Source organism: Sus scrofa, chromosome 3, assembly GCF_054392235.1.
Source record: "Sus scrofa isolate SSC_HxYL_T2T_F1_AM1 chromosome 3, Sscrofa_HxYL_maternal_Yorkshire_Landrace_v2.0, whole genome shotgun sequence".
NCBI classification, from domain to species: domain Eukaryota; kingdom Metazoa; phylum Chordata; class Mammalia; order Artiodactyla; family Suidae; genus Sus; species Sus scrofa.
In genome coordinates, this window is record NC_139385.1 from 136837608 (window position 1) to 136850526 (window position 12919).

Here is a 12919-nt window from a genome sequence, read left to right on the forward strand (position 1 = left end):
CTTGCCTAACCAGGCAAGTTTGTTCATTAAAAGGCAATAACGACTTGCAGATTCTAAAGCCCTTCACAGACTGTATTTTGTGTGGTCCTTACAGCCACCACATGAGGATGTATTTTCTCCATTTTCAGATGAGGAAGTTGTCATATAGAAAGTTTCAACAACTGGGTCAAGGGCACTTGTTTACTTGAGAACATGTTATGCTCAAGCCTAGGTCCTCTGACTCTGCATCCAGACACATGGCTCTGTGTTTGGTACGGAGATGCTGTTAATTAGGAGAACTGCCCCCAACTCAGACCCTTCTGGACCCACCGCTTCTCCTCCCCCACCTCCTGTTCTTCTTTCAAATTCTTCCATCATTTCGCATTCAGTCGGTTTCTGGTCTTCTCCCATAGACAGTTGGGCCATGCATCAGACTTCCTCGACCACACTTTTTGCCAACATGCCATCCATCAGTTGGTGAAGAGGGGTGGAGGGCTCAGCCTGGGCATGGCCCAGAGCCACCAAAGAGAAGACTACCATCAAAACAATTGTCTTGCAACCATGGGGAAACCCTCCCCATGAATACAGACCGTGTAAACAATGTTGCCTCTGCTCCTGTGAAAGGGATTCTGAGTCGCTGGAGGAACAGAAGTGGAAGCAAATGCTGCATTAATGAAGAAATCAGTTGAGACCTCCGGGTGACAGCCACCCGATGCAGGAGGAATGGGCCTCCAGGGAATGGGCCTGGTCCAGCTGCCATGCTAACCTCTAGCCTTACTCCTGTAAGAGCCAACTACTCACAGTGACACGAATTTGCCACGCATTCTCAATACACAGTGTTTTCTGCTCCCTTGGCCCAGAAAACCCTTATGCTTTACTTCCAGAATAGCCCAGACTAGGTTGGATGCTATTCTTCCATAATACAATCATTTCTGTGCGTATTTCCTCATTATACGGGTTTCTGACCCAGAAATCATTCCCTTCCCACACCTCCCGCTGATCCTCAAGCCCTTCTTTTTTTTTAAATCCCCTGAGGGGGCTCTGTCTTCTGTGTGAATGGAGAAGAGCGGTGGTAGGGAAGGAAACAGGTTGGGGGCACCCTGAGCTGATTTTGTGTGTGTGTATCTGAAGGAAATCACTTTTTTGTTGTTGTTTTTTTAGGGCCACACCCACAGCATATGGAGGTTCCCAGGCTAGGGGTCTCTTGTTTTCTGCATCCAAACTTACTCCCTGAAATAATTCAGTCCAATTTAACTTAATGAGTTAATTTAGTGTATACCTACTATGTGCCAGACATTTTGCTGGGCACTAAGGATATGAAACAAAGCTGATGTGACCTCTGGTTTTCATGCAAGAGAGTATCTTCTCATAATCTAGGAAACAATCCAACATAGCTTCTTACCTACCTAGCAAGATTATTATCAGGATCAAGTGAGTTTACACACAAAACAACAACAAGCTGCATTAATCAAAGAAATGGAAATAAAAGGTGATTTCTGGAGTTCCTGTCATGGCTTAGCAGACAGGAATCTGACTAGCATCCATGAGGACGCAGGTTCGATTCCTGGCCTCCCTCAGTGGGTTCAGGATCTGGCGTTGCCTGGAGCTGTGATGTAGGTCACAGACTCAGCCCGATTCCAGGGTTGCTGTGGCTGTGGCGGAGGCTGGCAGCTGTAGCTCTAATTCGATCCCTAGCCTGGGAACTCCCATATGCCACAAGTGCAGCCCTAAGGAAAAAAAAAAAAAAATTCTAGGCCTAGATGCTATTAGAAATGACAAGGTGATTTTTGTTTTGTTTTGTTTTTTGTTTTTGTTTGTTTGCTTATTTTTGGCCTCCTAAGGTATATGGAGTTTCAGAGATTAGATCTAGCCAAAGTTGTGACCTACTCTGCAGCAGCAGCAGCAGCAGCAGCAGCAGCAGCAGCAGCAGCAGCGCCAGATCCTTCAATCCGCTGTGCAGAGCCGGAAACAGAACTTTCCTCCAGGCACTGAATAGACTCTGCCAATCCCATTGTGCCACAGCGGGAACTCCCAAGATCATTTCAATACTGTGAGAAGGGAAATAATTAGATGTTAAGGCCAAGGGACACAGCAGAAGATCATGACAATATTTGGGGGATTTCTTTGTAAAAAAACAAAGTCCTCGATCAATGCACTATGATGGTAACGGAATAATTATATCCACTTATATCTAATAATAATAAACAAATGAAAAAGCTTCTCTTTTCCTTTTTGGAAAGCATCATAGAACAATTCTCAAAGCTTATGTCCCATCATCATCCTTCATTCCCCAAGCTAATCAAATATGATTCCAGTTGTTTTCGTCATTCAGGAATTACTGTTTTGTTCTATTTATCTTAAGTCATCAACAATGGTATATGTGTGGTTCTAGCCACTTTCCTAGTGTGTTATCAATAGTGAGACTGGAATGTTGCTAGGTTTTCATGACCCTTTATGATTAAGGGTGAATATTTCCAGTTGGACAAATACAGGCAGCACATAAATAACAAGATTTATTTATAAATAACTACATATACTTCTATATTAAATGTTAAATGATACATAGAGATTTGACCTAGAAATGGGCAAGGTTGGAGAGCTGAGATGGCAGAAGGGCCCTTGAAAAACCTGAAAGTTATAGAAAATAACCTTGGATAAATTATGAAGAATATATTTTTTTTTTTTTGTATCATGCCCCACACTCTTCTATGAATTAGGGAATCAAATAAGACAAATAGTATTACTGCCTCCCAGGAACTAATATTCTAGTAAAATAGGCCGTGACAGACGATATTAGAAGACCCTCGATATGGTCACCACTATCTATAAAAAAGTATCCCTTCCTTGCTGCATGGGGACAATGAAGGGAAAATGTTATGCCCCAGAGGAAGAAGAGATTTACAGACAGTAACTACTGCATGTCCTGTGGTTCATAAGAAAGCAATAAGTACAAAAATTCTATCCAAATAAATAGGAGGTGATCTGGTACCTGAGAGAGCAAGAGCTGACAGTCAGAGGGACTCGATCAACCCAACACCTGCTGGCATTCACCCTGGAATTTAGGAGATCTGTGCACCTGAAGCTCCTACATATACTTTTGTCATCAACTCTTAGTGGTCTTCTCTCTTGATAGGGTTTACAGGGCACTTTCTGTTATTCCTAATCCTCCACATTCTTTTGAGTGTATTGATAAATTAACATGCAAGTCATTTTAGGGTCCATATCCCAGCTACAAACTCTTACTTGCCATAAATAGGATTTATTTATAAATGATCATAATGTCTGACTACTTCATTGAAATAATCCCAATGAAGTGGAACTGCTCGTACTCAGGGTATCCAAAATTCATATTTTGAGTCCAAACTACAGATTCTCCCCAAACTGTGTAGATGGGTCCTCATCAGTCTTGTCCCTACTGTTTGTTTAGGAGGGTCTGTTCCCCAAAACTGTTCAAATGTTAGATTTTTAATCTTTGGCAATATGCAATTAAAAAGAAATTGCATTCCATGTTCATGGATTGGAAAAATCAATATTGTATAAATGGCCATACTACCCAAAGCAATCTATAGATTCAGTGCAATCCCTATAAAATTACCCATGATATTTTTCACAGAACTAGAACAAACAATCCAAACATTTATATGGAACCACAAAAGACCCAGAATTGCCAAAGAAATCCTGAGAAACAAAAACCAAGCAGGAGGCATAACTCTCCCAGACTTCAAGAAATACTATAAAGCCACAGTCATCAAAACAATGTGGTACTGGTATCAAAACAGACAGACAGGCCAATGGAACAGAATAGAGAACCCAGAAATAAACCCTGACACCTATGGTCAATTAATCTTTGACAAGGGAGGCAAGAACATAAAATGGGAAAAAGAAAGTCTATTCAGCAAGCATTGCTGGGAAACCTGGACAGCTGCATGCAAAGCAATGAAATTAGAACACACCCTCACACCATGCACAAAAATAAACTCAAAATGGCTGAAAGACTTAAGTATACAACAGGACACCATCAAACTCCTAGAAGAAAACATAGGCAAAATACTCTCTGACATCAACATCATGAATATTTTCTCAGGTCAGTCTCCCAAAGCAATAGAAATTAGAGCAAAAATAAACCCATGGGACCTCATCAAACTGAAAAGCTTTTGCACAGCAAAGGAAACCCAAAAGAAAACAAAAAGAAAACTTACAGAATGGGAGAAAATAGTTTCAAATGATGCAACCAACAAGGGCTTAATCTCTAGAATATATAAGCAACTTATACAACTCAACAGCAAAAAAGCCAATCAATCAATGGAAAAATGGGCAAAAGACCTGAATAGACATTTCTCCAAAGAAGATATACAGATGGCAAACAAACACATGAAAAATGCTCAACATCGCTGATTATAAGAGAAATGCAAATCACCTCACACCAGTCAGAATGGCCATCATTAATAAGTCCACAAATAACAAGTGCTGGAGGGGCTGTGGAGAAAAGGGAACCCTCCTGCACTGTTGGTGGGAATGTAAACTGGTACAGCCACTATGGAGAACAGTTTGGAGATACCTTAGAAATCTATACATAGAACTTCCATGTGACCCTGCAATCCCACTCTTGGGCATCTATCCTGACAAAACTCTACTTAAAAAAGACACATGCACCTGCATGTTCATTGCAGCACTATTCACAATAGCCAGGACATGGAAACAACCCAAATGTCCATTAACAGATGATTGGATTCGGAAGAGGTGGTATATATACACAATGGAATACTACTCAGCCATAAAAAAGAATCACATAATGCCATTTGCAGCAACATGGGTGGAACTAGAGAATCTCATACTGAGTGAAATGAGCCAGAAAAAGACAAATACCATATGATATCACTTATAACTGGAATCTAATATCCAGCACAAATGAACATCTCCAGAGAAAAGAAAATCATGGACTTGGAAAATAGACCTGTGGCTGCCTGATGGGAGAGGGAGGGAGTGGGAGGGATCAGGAGCTTGGGCTTATCAGACACAACTTAGAATAGATTTACAAAGAGATCCTGCTGAGTAGCATTGAGAACAATGTCTAGATACTCATATTGCAACAGAACAAAGAGTGTGGGGAAAAAATGTATACATGTAAGGATAACTTGATCCCCTTGCTGTACAGTGGGAAAAAAATAAATTAAAAAAATAATAATAATAGTAAAATGGTTCACACCAAAGGAAAAAAAAAAAAAGAAATTGCTTTTCTCTGGTGTTCAACTCAGTCATTGGCATGTACGCTTAATCTTTACTCATCACTTGTGTTACTTCATTTTCCTCTTTTATTTTTTTCCATTCCATTGGAATATCAATGTCTGTGTACCTGGTTTCTAAGAACTCCTTTTTTTTTTTTTTTTTTTTTTTTTTGCTTTTTAGGGCCGCACCTCCAGCATATAGATGTTCCCAGGCTAGGAGTCCAATTACAGCTACAACTGCCAGCCACAGCCACAACAACATCAGATCCAAGCTGCATCGGTGACCTACACCACAGCTCACAGCAACGCCAGATCCTTAACCCACTGAGCGAGGTCATGGATTGAACGCGCAACTTCTTGGTTCCTAGCTGGATTCATTTCTGCTGCACCACAATGGGAACTCCTAAGAACTCATTTATGACTAAGAATGCTAACAATCTGTCATGCATTGCAAATAAAATACCATGTATTTATGCCATCAGTTTCCTATGATGTTTTGAATTTTGGTTATATATTAAAATATAATTGTTGTGTTTTTTTAAAAAATAAATCTTCCTATCCCTCAATGCTAACAAAATTTGGGTTTTATGTATGGTATTCCTATAACTAAAAATAAAGAAGAATTTGCCTCTTAGCATAAACGCATTCCATGAAATAAGCTACTTGGGCAGTTCATTAAATATCACTTGGACTGTCATGCTACTCATACATATATAATATCAAAACTTTATTCTATAACTATCAGATAAAAACTTCCAAGTATATATATGTTTATTCCCAGCTGGAAAGACAAAGGGGAAAAAGGGTTATCATCTTCACTGTGATGATCATTTGATAGCACTGATTTTAATCATCTAGAAACGAATGGTTCTTCATGGTGATTTTAGCCTCTTTTCATTCATATTCTTAATTGGTACATACAAACTGCTCTTGGGAAAATCATGAAATTATTCATACATTTTTTTATTTTACTAATTCTAGTATACATGATGATTGAACTCTCTGTAGATTAAACGCAAGTTTGAGGAAAAAATGAATGTGAAAAAAACGTATTCTGAGATAGACAATTTTTCATTAATATTTAATTGGTTGCAAATTTTGCTCTCTGCAAAAGTTTCTGCTCTCTGCTTCATTAAGTAAGTTCTGTCATTATTCAGTATAATTATAGCTTTGGGGAAACTTTCCCAATAAAAGCTTAGGAGGGAAAAAAAGGAAGCATAACAATTAGTGATAAAAGCTTAGTTAATAGTTCTCTTTCCAAACCTTCTCAGAGTTCTGATCGTGTAAGTTTCTATGACCTATATAGGTAAGTTAGATGAATGTTCATAATTGATTTAGACAAGAGAGAGGGTGTTGGGAAAGCAAACAGATTTTTCTCCACTTAACAATTTCCTATCTGTCTGAGCATTTCCTGAATTCTTTGGTTCACTTGGCTGTTTAATATATACTGTGTATATGAAAAACACCTGCAGATCCTCTGCTCTTGCCAGTTTTCCAAATGTTTGCCCAAACTCCCAAAGACATTCTAGATCCATTAAAGAAATACACATTTTTGATCCATTTAGAGCCAACTTGAAGCATTTGAATTCCTGATATGATTGCCTCCTGTCTGTGTGGTTCCTCACTGTGGAACAAGGATTTGAATTCTATTATGCATAAGGCATAATCCATTTTCAAAGGTCAAGTTACCTTCTCCACCTTTTAGAACGTGTTTTCTTATGTCTTGACTTCAGGGCAATTGGATGTGACCTATGAGGTACCAGCTCAAGCGAACATCTTATAGTTCAGACAATCAACCCCATGAGATGCTACCAATCTACTTTGAAGTAAATAGCCCTGGACCATTTCAAAGATGAGGAAATTAAGACATAAAGATTAAGTGGTTTACCCACACACTTGGTTCTAGCAAAGTAAAAAAAAAAAAAAAAAAAAAAAAAAAAAAAAAAAAAAAAAAAAAAAAAACCTAAAAGAGAGTCTCTCTCTCCTACTCAGGGTAAATTGCCTCTGAACAGACACCCCCAAATTCGATCATACCCTCCTTTTTGATGGAGTAACGTTCTGTTTGATAAGAGGGAGGCCACTCTCAAATCAGATACAGCTCCATAAGTAGAGAAAATGGCAAACAGTTCAGCTACCAAATGATTAAGTCTTTCTGTTTTTATCGAGTGTCAAGATTCTAAAAATATTTCACCACTAGTCTCTTCTTTCAGTTAAGACACTGGAAGCTCCCATTAGAGGCATCTGTGGGTAGGAGCAAGTTAATTGCTTGTTTAAAATGCTTATGCCCTCAGCGCTCAGAGTAGATCTGAATAAGCACAGTTGGGGGACTGCTTTGGCCCATTCACCCAATCATCGCACAGATGTCAATTAAGTCTATTCTCCATTCCTGACACTATGATACATACCTGGATATATAGCTAAAAATAAAGCTCCACCCCACGAAATTTGAGGTCATTATAAATAAATGATTCATAGTAATACAGTGTGATTTATCCTTAAACCTGGTCAAATTTGGCTCACGGCCTGTTTTTAGAAATAAAATGTTATGGGAACGTGGCTATTCCCGTTCCTTTACACCATTTGCTGTGGCTGCCATCACAGAGCAGGAGCAGAGTTGAGAAGTTGCAACAGAAATCATATTACCTGGAGTTCCCTCTGTGGTGCAGTGGGTTAAGAATCCAACTGCCGCAGCCTGAATCACTGTAGAGGTGAGGGTTAAGGATCCAGCATTGCCACAGCTGTGGTGTAAGTAGCAGCAGCAGCTTGGATTCAGTTCCAGGCCCAGGAACTTCCATATGCCACGGGTGCACCATTAAAAAAAAAAAAAAAAAAAAAAAAAGAAAGAAAGAAAGAAAGAAAGAAAAGAAAAAGAAATCATGTGACCCACCAAGACTAACATATTTACTGTTTGGGCCTTTCTGGAAAACACGTGCCTATCCCCTCCCTAGGCCATGAGCCTTACAGGACAGCAATATCAGATTCTCAACTTTTTCAGAATCCTCAGGCAGTTCTAAGCCTTTTCCAAGTGTTTTCCTCTGCTTACGTATCATTTATGATTAAGTTCAGCGGTAATTAACAAATCCTCCGGTAATATAAGCTTCCCCTAAAAGACGGAAAATTATTTCTAACTCATAAAATTTGAGATGAGTAGTCCAAGCCATTCACCCCGTCTTTCAGGGCCTCGATCGTCTGTCTACTCTGCCATCGTTGGGTACAGTCCTCAAACTCAGGGTCCAAGATGGTGACCAGGACTCAAGCTGTCACCTCCGTGGAGTAGACGAATGGCTACAGGATTGGATCACACACCTGATCCTAAGCAGTTTCCTGGACGTTGTCACATAACAAACACGTATATCTCATTGGCTGGGACTCAGTCACATGACTCTACTGAGCCACATGAGAAGCTAGGAATTGCAACCTCTCCCCAAACTAAACTCAGAGATTCTAGGACTGTAGCATGGATGCTAGTTGTTTACCAAAGATGTTTGTTTACCTTCCACGGAGTTGAGTTCTTGCCCAGTTGAAACCCAGAGTGTGGATAATTCTTAACGACAAGGTGAATTTGCCCAGTTGAGTTCTTGTTTACCTTCCATGGAGTTGAGTTCTTAACTTGATTTCTCAGCTTCTCTTATGTCTAAAACAGTCAATGGACAGAGATGAAGCGGGTATTTCCACGCCAAGGTAAGTCAGTGGCAGGTGCACCCTCTCCTCACTTGGAAGCCAAATGTTGAAGACGGTGGAGCCACAAGATATAAAGAATCTGGATCTCTCGTTGACAGCTTAGAGGAGATTTTACTCCCTACTGATAAGAAAGGCACATTTTAGAATTTACATGAAGCCAAGAAATGTGTTTCCCCCTTCAGATTTTAGGGTTTATAGCATTTTCCACAGTGCATCATAGAATTACCATATTAAAATATTGAGTTCAATACTAATGAGACGACCACATCAAGTTCTCATTAATTCTCTAGACTGTCTATACGTGCTGCATTACCTGGTACTGTAGGATGGGTTGAAAGCACCTGGGTGAATTATCACTGAATAATAGAGCCATGCACAAGCACTGTGGGAACACAGAAGAAATCGTATTTCATTCAACTTAGAAATATTATATTTAGTTTTCGATTTAGGGCCATATGTGTAATAATACTATATGAAGCATGAATATTCCATTGCACACATTTTCTAGTTAATCTTATATGGAACTTTTTGTTCTGTTACACATTGCCCCTTCAAATAGTGTTGTCTGTGCTGCCTTGATAGACACCTCATATATTTAAAAGAGGAGACCCTAGGCTCCAGGAGAATTTATGAAGAGTGACTTCAAGGAGAAAGATCACCTTACAGGCAATATGGGGCTCTCGTTTAGACACCAAAATGGTGATTGTATGGAGAACAGAAAGGCTTTCTTCAACCTGTCATTTTGAAATATCCACACTTTATCCCTATGACAGCCAGAGCCTTTCCCACCAACATGGAAACCCAGAGTGTGGATAATTCTTAACGACAAGGTGAGTTTCCAAACAGAGCTTTTTCTTCATAAATGGAACCAGGAGATGAAAACTTGGCTTGGCCAGCTCCCTTCTCTCTACCCCTCCTCTTTTAGCAAAATGTTCCTGTCCTTGCTCTTAGCAACCTAAGCAGTTCCTCGTACTCTCTTGAGCACACTGCATTATGTTTGTATGTATTCTTAATGATTGTCTCTCCTCCTAGAATTTCTGTCTTGAGGACTGAAATGTCTTCCTTATTCATCCTTAGTTTTAATTTGCACAGTGCCTCATCTATAGCTGCAAATAGGAGACTTATTTTGAATGCAGAATGAACTAGCTGTCCCCGCATTAACAGGAAACCTGGAGGAGAAAAACTACATCTGGTAATGGGATAGGAATAAATACTAAAAAAAAGTAAAATTATTGGAAAAAAGAGTGAGTCTCAGCACTGCAATATTGTGAAACATATTCTGGACTGGAGGCAGGTGGCTTGGACACTGGCCCCCAACTGGCCACCAACTGAGTGAACTTGAGCCTGCCAGATGACCTCTCTGTATCTCAAGGTCATCATTATTAAAATGGTGATGTTGGAGAGGATGACACCTGCAGGTTTCTCATGCTCTAAAACCCTCTTCTAGAAAGAAAAAGGCCACAATTTAAAATAAGACAGGGCCATCTGCCAGTGATTTGTCTTCTGTTTTATTTCACTGATTGGTTTATTTTATTTTAGTTGGAGGTGAGCATGAGCCCCTTGAACTAAGGCAAACCATCAATGGGGTGTGAAAGGCAGCACCTTCCCCTCCCAGGGGAAAGTGGATAGCCTCTTGTAATTCTAAGCTGGAACGTTTCTGTGCCCATGAAGATACATAGACTAGAGCATGAGAGGACGAATGCTCACCCACAGAAACATAATCAAATCTTTTTCTTCCCTATCATATTCGGCCTGACAATCGAAACATCTTGGTAGGCAGCAGTGGTCATAGCTTTTCAACTATGGAAAGCTTTCCAAACTTTGAGTGACTCCTCCAAGACTATAGAAGGCAAGGTGGCTGTCATTTCCACAGAGGCCAGGCTTCCACGTCTTTTCCCGCTAGGCCTTGGATGCTACTGAAGAGGCCAAGCCTGGTCCAGAGACACACGGATTATTTGGATTAAATTGGCAACTGGGTGAGAGAGAGAGTGCTGCAGCCTGAACCAGCAACTCCACCTGCGCTGGCCTAGTTGGTGTCTTCACATGGCAGAGGACCAAAAGGGCCATGGTGAAGCCAAGGCCTCACCCACCGGAGAAATCCTTTCTGGATTCTGTGAGCCCCAGTGTTTATGAAAAATCCGGGCAAAGAAGAGAACCAGAGAGCTTGCTGTTGGGTCTTAGATTATTTCCCTCAGTCTCCCCACTGCAGTCACTTGAGTCTGTCTGCTGTCAAAAAAAAAAAAAAAAAAAAAAAAAAAACAGCAGCTCTGCTCCTGCCTTAGGACATCCGATGGCTCATTCCTTCACCTCCCAGAGACTTTGTTTACCCCAATGTTCATTGCAGCACCATTTACAACAGCCAAGACATGGAATCAACCTAAATGTCTGTAAACAGAGGACTGGATAAAGAAGATATGGGTGTGTGTGTGTGTGTATATATATATATATATATACACACATATACATACAATGGAATATTACTCAGCCATAAAAACATCATGACATTTGCAGCAACTTGCATGGACCTAGAGACTATCATCCTGAGTGAAGGAAGACAGAGAAAGACAAATACTATATGATATCACTTATATGTGGAATCTAATAAAAATTATATTAAATATTTAAAAAACAGAAACAAACTCACAGATTTCAAAACCAATCTTTTATTTACCCGTAGGTGAAACCCTTGCCGGGAAGGAAAAATGGGGAGGGTGAGAACAAAATATACACACCACTGTATAAACTAGATGATTGATGAGAACCTACTGGGGAGCAAAGGAAAATCTACTCAACAGTTTGTAATAACCTTTATGAGAAAAAAGAATGGGTATATTTATATACTGATTCAATTTGTTGTGTACCTGAAACTAATACAACACTGTAAATCAACAATAGTTTCATTATTAAAAAAAAAGAAAAAAAAACTATAGTTCCACAAAATTAATTTTTAAAAAAAGACTGTTTAAATCTCACTTCCACATGAGGTCCACCCCAACCACGCCCTCAAATACCGCAGGTTGCCCTGTACCCTGCCCTCACTCCCTCGCTTCCTTACCCACATCTACGTGTCCTTTTTGACATAGCATTTACTACTTTCTGACATGTCATATAATTTGGTTCAAAATTTCTGGTCTGGCCACCCCCTCCCCCCAAAGGATTCTCCCTGTGATCACAGGTATCTAGGAATCTTTGTTTTGCTCACCCTGCTCTGGGGCTACCATTGATGGGCAAGTGATTAATAATTATGATTTAATGAGTTTGGTCCTTGTCTTTTATGGGCCGGTTTCCTGACTTTTTCCCAAAGCTAAATCCCATCGCAGGATTCGCTTTGATAAGCAGAAGAGCCCCACCTTGGGAAACAAGCAGTTGAGGCAATGGACAAGGGGACAAGGAGGACAGAGGCGTGATTATTTTCTCTCTCCCTCCTCCACACCATCGTGGGACTGCCAACTATTGCTTTTCTCTCCCTCCTCATTTGCCTCTCGGCAGGAGTGTGTCTACAGTGTGATCCCAGCAAAAGATCACAATTCTGAGACCTCTTTTTTCCTCCTCCAAACAACTAGCCCAGGGATCTTCACACGTTAATGTGCAGAGTGAGCCCCCGTGGGAATGGTTCTTGATTCTGATGCAGTCAGTCCTGGATGTGCCCCAAGATTCATCATTTCTAAAAAGCCCTTGGATGGTATCAATGCTGCCGTCCAAGGGTCACACTTTGAGTAGCCAGTCTCTAGAGCACTTCCTGTGTTTATGCTCATGGTCCTGTTGCAACTAGGCCTGCATCACTTTTGTTAACTTAAAATAGAGTTAATTTTTCCATGTTGTGTTAGTTTCAAGTTATAGATAAGTGATTTCGTTATACATAAACGTATTTTTTTCAGATTCCTTTCCGTTAGCGGTTATTACAAGATATTGAGCATAATTCCCTGTGTTCTAGTAGGTCCTTGTTGTTTACCTATTTTATGTATAGTCGTGTGTGTGTGTTAATTCCAAGCACCTAATGCCTACTTCATTTAGAAAGATGACTTACCTCCCTA